Source organism: Choloepus didactylus, chromosome 3, assembly GCF_015220235.1.
Source record: "Choloepus didactylus isolate mChoDid1 chromosome 3, mChoDid1.pri, whole genome shotgun sequence".
In the NCBI taxonomy this organism is placed as follows: domain Eukaryota; kingdom Metazoa; phylum Chordata; class Mammalia; order Pilosa; family Megalonychidae; genus Choloepus; species Choloepus didactylus.
This window is the reverse complement of record NC_051309.1, coordinates 87,251,230-87,262,498: the sequence shown is the minus strand read 5'-3', so window position 1 is coordinate 87,262,498 and position 11,269 is coordinate 87,251,230. Positions and strand designations below refer to the sequence as shown.

The window sequence follows — 11,269 nt, the reverse complement described above, 5'->3', positions numbered from 1 at the left end:
TCCAAGGTTAGTTTACAATTTCCTGCTTGTTTACAATTTCCTGCTTGCTTACAGTTTTAGGTTCTATTTTAAAAGTTACTGTTACAAATCCAAAATTCAAACCACAACCCACTACTTCTCAAGCTTCATTAGCCTTGTACATAACCTGTGAGGATCTTGTTTACATGCAGATTTTGATTTTGTAGGTGATGCTGATGTTGCTGGACCTGGCATCCCACTTAGAAATAGCGAAGCACCTCACACCACCTCCCTTCACTTGCTTTCCCTGGCCTCTCTACAGCACCACTGTAAGCAGCAGCATCTATCCTTCAATTATCCGTGTCAGGGGTCGGCGAGCTTCAGACCACTGGCCAAATCCAGCCCTCTACCTGTTTTGTAGGACCCATGAGCAAACAGTGGTTGAAAAAAAAATCAAAAGAAGGATAAGATTTCATGATCTGAAAATCATATGAAATCCGAACTCCAGTGTCCATAAATAAAGTTTTACTGGAACACAGCCACACATTGGGCCGAGTATTTCCTTACAGCTGCTTTCTGCTGCAGCAGCAGAGTCAGGTTGTTGTGAGAGCCTGTGGCCTACAGAGCCTCAAATATTTTTACTATCTGGCTCTTTACAGAAATTTGCTGACCCCTGAACTAAGTGGTTATTTTGAGCATTACAAAATAGTTTGTAAAACTGCTATAAGGTCTCTATTAGGGCATTAGATACCTGAATGTACTGAAAAAATATCCTAAAGTAGTATTTGGCGTAAAAACCTGGTTCTAAGTGTATTTAAACAGAAAAGTTTTCACACAGTTACCCATCTCCTACACAGCCTGATGTTTTAATGCCCAGGTAAGCCCAAAGTTTAAACCATGTATTACCATATCCTTTCAAATCATTTAATATTCTCCCTCTTATACCGTGTGTGTATTTGGACTACCCAGTGGGCCTAGAGATACATTTATAATTTACGGTGCTGCATGGGAGCCTTGGAAAACACAAGCATAAACAGCATTAGGCAGTGTCGGCAGACTGTGATTCAGGCGCGTTTTGTCCAGGCATGCTGTGCATTCCAAAGCAGCAGGCTCGGGGCTGGGGCCAGGCTGGGCCCCAAAACAAGCTGAGTCCAGCTAGGTAAAAGGTGAGTGCACGTTTCACTCCTTGAAAAGGATGGTAGCCTGTTATTTGAGGACACAGGCCTGAGATCCCCTGGGTGGCCTGCCTTTCATCTAACGAAGGCAACATAATTGGAAACTGGTTGTTTTGCCTTTGTCTCAGAAGGTTTTCAGCTTACCATCTCTACCTTACCTGGCTCTGGTACCTCTTCTCAGTTCCTCACTCCTCTTGTACTTTTTCTTCCAGCACTATTTTACTTTTTTCTGTAGTTTTTTTTCCTAGCTGCTGCCGGCATGCCTCCTGTGCTTGGAATCTCAAGAAAACCTAGTCCACCATTGAAGGCTGAGTTGTTAAACTATATAGGAATGTTGAGCTGTAAATTGTTAATGTGCTCTACTTTCTACTTGGGTTCTTTTGTTAACCCCGGGTTCTGTCTCAACAAAAGATAGTGCCTGCCTCTGCTCCCAAACTTGTCTCACTATTCTGATGAAGAATACAGAACTGGGAATAGAAAAGAGGGTTAGGCTAATTTCCAGTTGATGCTAAGAGTTCAAAGGAATTTCTGAATTAGTTTCCTGAAAAAAAATATAGGGACCTGGAGACTACTAGCTAAACATATAAAACCTGAAGATATTTTGATGGTGACTATTAGCTTTATCCTTAAGTAATTTTAAAAGAAAAGACTTTGTCAGACTTGGGCTTTTAGAGAGTTTTAGTAGAAAATTGGGGAAGCTCTTGGTTAGTTTGAGCCAAAGGTTTTTCCTGGGTTTGACTTATGTGATAAATTGCCTTAGTTCTCTGCTTCATGTAATCATTGACTCTACTCAATATTAACAAAGAGATAATGGGGTTTCAATTTTATGTATCTAAACCCTATTCAGTTTAGGGACCTGTCATTCAAAACAGCAAACAATGCTGGATCCTTGCAAAATATACCACTGCCTTAATTCTGCATTTGAGACTCAACTTCTCTTAAATGATACATTTTTTTACTTAATACAATGAGGGATTTCCCAGATAGCAATTCCTTTTTTTGCTAACAGCCCTCAGCAAGCTTAAGTTCTGCAAGCCTGAAACCTCATTTTTCTCTCTAATATTCTATCTAAGAAGAGATTAAACATCCAAATGTGTATAATCACATTGTGAACAATATGAGGCAGCCGTCTGAGAATAGTAACTGTTAATGTACTAAAGTATAAGGATGCACATAATCCAACATTTTAGAATTTCTATGTACTAGTGCATGGATCATAATTTAGGAATTTAAAGAGGAAGAAGAGAACTAGTATGTCTTAGAACAAAGAAAATTACTTGTTCCTCAATGGGTGCCAAACCATGAAAGTTTTTCTCTTTCCGTTGTTCCTATGCTGCTGGGAGAAAATGAAAGTTAGTGTGAAATCATCTTTCTGTGGATGAATCATGTAGGAAAGTAGGTTTAGCGTAATGTGTTGTCAACTTGGTTGAGACATGGCAGTTGGAGGAACGGGGGCATTGTTAAACTTTCTGCAAGTGAGCTGTGGTAGGGAGTTAATGTATATATTTCAGTAAATATATGTTGAACATATGTGTAAGCCAATTATTAGTACGGTTATCCTTGGGGGTTCTTAGGTTTTCATTTTAATTGACTGAGTAAATCTCAAATGTACTCCCAAGGCATTTGGATTTTGGAAATGAGGACAATTTTCAGTGATTTTGATCCATTCCCATGAGTGGTACTATTTGTGAGTTGCTTTAAAAACTATTATTAATTCAATTAACACTCCCCAGTGTTTATTAATTACTACCTATAATCACGAAAAGAAATCCATCTTTAATACTCTGAAAATCTATCGTTAATAAACCAAACTGGGGCCAACTTTATTCTGGGTTCTGGGATAAATTTGAAATACATTCTGTGAGCAGTAGAACAGCCGTGGGACTAAGTGCTAAACCTCCGTCTCCTGAGATTTCTGGGACTTCGGGAAATCGCCCGCCCCTTCTGAGCCTCAGTGTCCTCATCTGTAACGAATGAACCTGGACTAATTGGTGTTGAGTGGCCTTTCTGGGTCTACTAGTCTGTGGTTTTGGAAAGCACATACTCGCTTCCTGGGCTAAAAGAATTAGCAAGTAAATACTGCATCCTGAACTCAGCCTCCAACCTTCTTGTCCTCCTGCCTGGCTCCTTTGTGTTTTGTTTAATTGCGTTTGAAGAGAGAAAGGATTAGAGGCTAATTGTTACTCCACTGCAGACAAAAGGAGTGATAATGTCTCAACTCCACCCCCTCCAGTTGCATATAACATAATTGAATTGGGGTCTGTATTGTAGAGCGATTGTAACCCAAACCAGAAATCAGAAAACAACCTTTTTTGTAAGATCAGTTGTTATATGATTTCAAAGTCACTAGATCAAGAAAGCACAGTTTCTAAACACTATGAAATTAGCTTTGTTGTGTAGAATACATCTTTGCCATAGCAGCTGTTGAAATTGTGCTTGTTTATGTAGATAAAATTCTATATAAAGAGCCTGTTCACACCTAGTCATTTACAAATAAGTCACTATTTGGCTTAAAAGTAAAAAAAAATCAGCCAAGTGATGATTAGAATCCATTTCTGCATTTTGTCAATGTTCATTTCTTGGGCCAGAGGGATGGTCTCCTTGAAGCTGTGCAGACAGTGTTAGGCTACTGATGCTGACATGCGTGGTGGGGAAAGTCCTACACTGGAGGAAACCAGAAAGGGCATGCACCAGTCCTGTGAGGATGGGTACCTTCTTTCCTTGGACTATAAATGCTCCATAAATCCCAGTCCAGGAAGGCTGCTGTAAAAGAGAGAAGGAAAAAAAAAAAAAAATCGAAGCAAAAGTCAAACAAGAACTCATAAGAGGGAGAAAAAGTAGAAGGATATGTAAATAACAAAGTAAATAGCTTTGACAAGTGGGAGAAGACCCTTTCTACCTACCTTTACAGAAGGTGTGAACATCTGAAATACTAAAACTCATTAAAATATAGTAAAAAACAATAAAGCTAGCAGCTATGTTCTCAGGAAATTACGAACTCTTGACTACTAAAAGAAATATTAGGTAAATGAACAGAACTAGATAACTAGGAGAATTATTTTCAATTACAGTAACTTATTGAATGGACTCCATAAAATCAATTTTAAGAATATTCTGAAAAATAGACACCACCAACCCCCTCCACCTATTCAAAGATTGGCAAGGCCTTTGCAAAGAGCAAAAGGTACGTGTGTGAATTGCTTTGCTGTCTCAACCAGTTCTGCCTTTTAAGAGAAATAAGGATAAAAGGGTCCCTAGGTGTTCCCCAAGCCAGCTCAACAGTTGTAAAATGCCTTCTTTCTTTCAGGATAGTCTCTTGGTTTGCAGACAAATTCAAGGCTGCTGTGATGATTGGGCACAAAGTGGAATAAATGTACCCCCTTAGCTCTGCCCTTAAATTGTGTGAGGAGGGAGGGTGGGGGTCTATTACAATAATAGTCTTACTATTAGAAATCTCTGTGTTCAGAGAGTTCAGAGGACAGTGCAAACAGTTCTTTGGTCTTCCCGGCAGGTTATTTCTCATACCACACTCTGTCACAATCTCGGATGAGCCTGAGGGAGTGTTTACTCTCCTCTCTTCTAGGCCCAGGCCCACACCATTGGTCCTTTAGTTCCCAGGTTCTTTTCCTTCTTGATATCAATCAAACATGGAGTTCTCTGCCCCAAGCATGTAACAGCCAACCCAGGAACTGGGGTTTCAAAGAGAGAAAGAGTTTATCGCTAAGTGTGAAGCAGGAGATCAGATGGCCTATTGGCCTAAAAATCTGTCTCCTCAAACTACAATAACTCTGATAGTTTTACAGTATCAAAAGATGGGCAGGCTTTAGGATAATGAGTATAATGGCTCGAGATGACAAAGTTAGAGGTGATTTAATTATTGGGAATGCACAGATGGATTACATGCTAGCTTTGTATAGTAAGATAGTTTAGGAATTGGGGGTGTGTGGTTAGTTCTGGACTGACTCAATTCCTTCATTCCTTCATTAGGGGCTGTCTTTGTCATCATAAGACTCTAAAGATGTAAAATAGTGTAAGGGGGCATAAGCAGGACCATTCATGAGATTTTTACAATTATAAGATAAAGGTTATATAGTTATACAATCATTATCAAAGATCAAGGCAACTAAGTGACAATTCAGTAATTTCAGTTATTTCCTTTTGGCTATTTTACAATATAAGGGAAGGTAAGAATATATCTATATAATGATTCAGTAATCATAATGATTTTTAAATTCTTAACTCTGTTACAACTTCTCCCTCTTGTTTATCCATTTCCTCACTATTGAAGGATATCTGGGCTACAACTGTTCTAATTTCTTCATGCTGAAAAGGGGTGTCAACATTAGGAGGTAGAGAAATAAAACTGGTTATCATTCTTGGAGAGACTGGTACCTCTGGGTTTCAGGGTTTAGCTGGCATAGGAACAATCTGGAGGTTTTAAGTCTCTGAAAATAAACTGAATAAGTAAAAATTTTTTATAGAATCTTAGAGCCCAAGGTAGTTTTTAGGGTTTTCAGGAACACTGTTGCTTGGGGCTTGGCATACTGTGGCTATTTGCAATATCTGGCTGTAACTTGCATAAGAGTAACCTCCAGAGTGACCTCTCAACTCTATTTGAAATCTCTTAGCCACTGAAACTTTATTTTATTTTCTTTTCTCTCTTTTGGTCAAGAAAGAATTTTCAATCCCATGGTGCCAGCACAGGGCTCACCCTTGGGAGTCATGTCCCACGATGCCAGGGAGACTTATACCTCTGGAAGTCATGCCCCACATGGGGGGAAGGTAGTGAGTTTATTTGCAGAATTTGGCTTAGAGATTGGTCATATCTGAGCCAAAAAAAAGAGATTTCCAGGGGGATAATTATTAGGCATTAATTATAATTAGGCTTAGCTTCACCATTACAGAAATAAGTTTCATAAGGGCAAGTTTCAAGAGTAAGGGCTTCCCTTATTAACTTGGGAGCCCCTATTGCTAGAGAGAATAGCAAGAATTCCCCAGGTAGGGAAGTTTAATAGTTCCATGCTTTCTTTCTCTAGTCCCTCAAGGGAACTTACAAATACTTGTTTTTATTTTCTGCTGAAAATACTCTGAAATGCATCAGGGTATTATATCAACCTATAAAGAATATCAAGATCTCATTCTCTGTTCTAGGTTCCATGTCAAATGAAGCTGAATTAGGTTGTCTGAACAAACTAACTAGACAGGTTAAATCAGATAGTGTTAAGTTTTGGACAAAATAAATCTCTTTTCCTTTGGTGTCACAAAGAAATGAAAGTCTCAGAATACAGGCAATAATATCCTTTACCCTGTATTCTGGCTCACCTTAGTCCTAACCAGATCAGCCCTAGTTGAAATCTGATCCATTTTTCAACTCTTTAATAGTTGCCGTATGGAGTAATGCTATTCCTCAGTACCTTCAGAGCTGGAGAACTCTAACACTAAGCCTTAGGTATCACACAGACACCTCAATTTCCAAGGAGTTACCAGGTCATGCACCCAAGGAGCAAAGTGCCTCAAAATGTAGAAATAACTGAAGCTCAGAAACAAATGTGACTGCAGCAAGAGCTTACAATCTAGGCCTCGATTCACATGAGCATTTTAAAAATGAAACTATTTCCAGAAATAAAAACTTTCGATTGACAACTAATTTATATTGAGATTATCAACACTGACCACAAAAGTTTGCCCTGTCTCACCTTTACACTTTTACCAGGGCATATTAATTAACAGGTAGAACATAATTCATAGACTTGCCTTGTGTTCTAGTTTGCTAATGCTGCTGGAATGCAAAACACCAGAGATGGATCGGCTTTTATAAAAGGGGGTTTATTTGGTTACACAGTTACAGTCTTAAGGCCATGAAGTGTTCAGGGTAACACATCAGCAATCGGGTACCTTCACTGGAGGATGGCCAATGGTGTCCGGAAAACCTCTGTTAGCTGGGAAGACACGCGGCTGGTGTCTGCTCCAAAGTTCTGGTTTCAAAATGGCTTTCTCCCAGGACGTTCCTCTCTAGGCTGCAGTTCCTCAAAAATGTCACTCTTAGTTGCACTTGGGGTATTTGTCCTCTCTTAGATTCTCTGGAGCAAGAGTCTGATTTCAACGGCTGTTTGCAAACTGTCTCTCATCTGCAGCTCCTGTGCTTTCTTCAAAGTGTCCCTCTTGGCTGTAGCTCCTCTTCAAAATGTCACTCACAGCTGCACTGAGTTCCTTCTGTTTGCCAGCTCCTTTGTATGGCTCCAGTGATCAACTTCGACCCACCCTGAATGGGCAGAGCAACACCTCCATGGAAATTATCCAATAAGAATCATCACCCACAGCTGGGTGGGGCGCATCTCCACAGAAACATTCAAAGAATTACAATCTAATCAACACTGATAATGTCTGCCCACACAAGATTACGTCAAAGATAATGGCGTTTGGGGGACACAATATATTCAAACTGGCACACCTTGCTTCTCTCTTAACATCCCTTTGGTTGATGATGAAGCTCTGATCTGTAACTGACTGCATGCATTTTTAGAGAAGCATCAGAGCAAAACAGTGTAACTGACCAAAAAATCTGGTTATTTCCATGGCATGTAACATTCTTCTAAGGATAACTAAAACCCAGACCAACAATCATACTGTTGTTTATCATCATGCAGATCAGTATCAGGACATCGCATGGACAGTGAGAACAGTGTTAAGATTTCAGGAATTTTATACAATCTCTAAATATATGAATAACATTTCACCCAGACAAATTTAACTAACAGAAGTTTAGAAAATCCTTTTTAATTATTGGAACACTTCCATGCAGTATATTAAACTATTTTTAGCTCCTCAATTTTACAAGGTGAACGAGCAAATCCTTTGTAACAGTTTGAAATAAAAAGATATCATTTAGGGTTAGATTTAAAATGTTAACGTAGAGTATTTGTTTTTTTAAATTGTTAATAATGTGATAAGGTAAACATGAAGATAAGAAGTTTATTCTGATAAAACACAGACTTTCTGCCTTTTATATTGATCATATGGAAATAAAATCTTTTAAAGAGAGAAAATTAAATTTTAGTTTTGTGTCAGAGAGAAAATTAAATTTTAGTTTTGTGTTAGTATACTATTTAATAAATAAGTTTATCAAATGTTAGCATCTATTACAACAGATAAAATTTGTTTCTATAAACTTTTGGTAACTTTTTTTTAAATTTTATTTTGAAATAAATTCAAAGTTACAGGAACAGTTGCAAAAACAATACAAACCCCATACACAGCATACCCTGACCCCCCTCCCCCAGTACCTTGATCCATCAACTTTAATATGCTGTCACACCACCATTTCTCTTTCCCTCCCCTCCCTCTCTCCTTCCCTATCTATCATCCATCATCTATTGCTCTGTCTTCTGAATATAAGAGAGCAAGCTGCACACATCCTTGAACAAACACTATAATTCACACATACAATTCCCATGAACAAGAACATTCTTTTATGCAATCCCATTAAGCACAGCTAAGAAGTTCAAGAAATTCAACATTGATACAAAGCTTACATTCTATATTTCCTTTTTTTTTCCCCTTATGTCCCAACTGTGTCCCTTTGAGCCTCCTCTCCTCCATCCTCAGATCCCATCCAGGATCATCCTTGGCATTCAATTGTCATCTATTTAGGCTGTCATTTTTTTTTTTTTCAATTGTGGAAACATACATACACCCTAAATCTTCCCATTCCACCCCCTCCCTAGCATTCCATTAGTGGGATTAATCACATTTAGAATGTTGTAATGCTATCACCTTCCCACCATCCATTACTAGAAATTTCCCTTCACCTCAAACAGCAACCCTAAACTCATTTCTTTTTTTTTTTATTAAATTCAGTTTTATTGAAATACATTCACACACCATACAATCATCCATGATATACAATCCACTGTCCACAGTATGATAACATAGTTATGCATTCATCACCACAATCTATCTCTGAACATTTTCCTTACATCAGAAAGAACCAGAACAAGAATAAAAAATAAAAGTAAAAAAAGAACACCCAAATCATCCCCCCATCCCACCCCATTTGTCCTGTAGTTTTTATCCCCATTCCTCCACTCATCCATACACTAGATAAAGGGGGTGTGATCCACAAGGTCTTCACAATCACACTGTCACCCCTTATAATCTACATTATTATATAATTGTCTTCAGGAGTCCAGACTGCTGGGTTGGAGTTTGGTAGTTTCAGGTATTTACTTCTAGCTATTCCAATACATTAAAACCTAAGAGGTGTTATCTATATAGTGCATAAGAATGTCCACCAGAGTGACCTCTCGACTCCATTTGGAATCTCTCAGCCACTGAAACTATTTCGTCTCATTTTGCATCCCCCTTTTGGTCAAGAAGATACTCTCAGTTCCACGATGCTGGGTCCACAATCATCCCCGGGAGTCATACTCTGCGTTGCCAGAGAGATTTACACCCCTGGGAGTCGGGTCCCATGTAGTGGGGAGGGCAGCGAGTTCACCTGTCAAGATGGCTCAGTTAGAGAGAGAGAGGGCCACATCTGAGCAACAAAGAGGTACTCAGGGGGAGACTCTTAGGCACCATTACATAGAACTTTAGACTCTCCTTTGTGGTAATGAGATTCATAAGGGCAAGTCCCATGCTCGAGGGCTCAGCACATCAAACCGCCAGTCCCAATGTCTAAACTCATTTCTTAACTCCCCATTGCCCCTTCCCCCACTTCTCATAACCCATACTCTACTTTTCATCTCTATGGTCATATTTTCTGATAATTTCTTTGTGTTTACTGTGGGGCTTAAATTTAACCTCTTAAATCAGTAACAATCTTGGTTTTCTTTGATACCAACTTAACTTCAATAGGAACCATAAACTATGTTCCTATACTCCTCCATTCCCCCACCTTTATATAGTTCTTGTCAAAAATTATATATTTTACATTAAGTCCAAAACCACTGATTTGTTATTAGAGTTTATGTATTTTAGATCCTGTAGGAAGTAAATAGTAGAGTTACAAATCAAAAATTATTGACTTCTATTTGTTTTCCATTGTGGTCAGAGAATGTGCTTTGAATATATTCAATTGTTGTTGTTGTTGTTGTTTTTTTTTTATGTCAGTCTGCTGTGTTGGCCAGGAATCGAACCTGGGTCAACTGCTTGGAAGGCAGCTATGCTCACCACTGTACCACCAACGCTTTTTTTTAAATTATTGAGGCTTGTTTTATGTCCCAGCATATGGTCTGTTCTGGAGAAAGATCCATGATCACCATAGAAAAATGTGTGTCCTGGTGATTTGGGATGTAAGGTTCTATATATGTCTGTTAAATTTCTCTTTATCTCTCTCTCCTTTCTTTGTTTCTCTGTCGGTAGGGCTTTCTTTAGTATCCCAAGTAGGGCAGGTCTTTTATTGGCAAAATCTCTCAGCATTTGTTTGTCTGTGAAGAATTTAAGCTCTCCCTCAAATATGAAGGAGAGTTTTTCTGGATAAAGTATTCTTGGTTGGAAATTTTTCTCTCTGAGAATTTTAAATATGTCATGCCACTGCCTTCTCACCTCCATGGTGGCCACTGAGTAGTCACTACTTAGTCTTATGTTGTTTCCTTTGTATGTGGTGAATTGCTTTTCTCTTGCTGCTTTCAGAACTTGCTCCTTCTCTTCACTATTTGACAGTCTGATCAGCAAATGTCTTGGAGTGGGTTTATTTGGATTTATTCTATTTGGAGTTCGCTGGGCATTTATGCTTTGTGTATTTATATTGTGTAGAAGGTTTGGGAAGTTTTCCCCAACAATTTCTTTGAATACTCTTTCTAGACCTTTACCCTTCTCTTCCCCTTCTGGGACACCAATGAGTCTTAAATTTAGATCTTTTATTTTATCTATCATATCCCTGACATCCATTACAATTTTTCCAATTTTTTTCTCCATTCTTTCTTTTGTTCTTCCATTTTCTGTTCTGTGGACTTCTAGTACGCTAAGTTGTTCAACTTCCTCTAATCTTGTATTAAGAGTTTCCAGAGTCTTTTTAATTTGGCCAACAGTTTCTTTTATTTCCATAAGATCTTCTATTTTTTAATTTACTCTTGCAATTTCTTCTTTATGCTCTTCTAGGGTCTTCTTTATGTCCTTTATATCCTGTGCCATGT

General features: G+C 38.5%; 1 non-coding gene across 1 annotated transcript; it reads right to left on the bottom strand.

Annotated features, from left to right (window-relative positions):
* Positions 1-10,249: 10,249 nt before the first annotated feature.
* On the bottom strand, positions 10,250-10,321 carry TRNAG-UCC. Its single transcript has one exon. It is a non-coding gene; the product is annotated as a tRNA-Gly (tRNA).
* Positions 10,322-11,269: the final 948 nt, after the last annotated feature.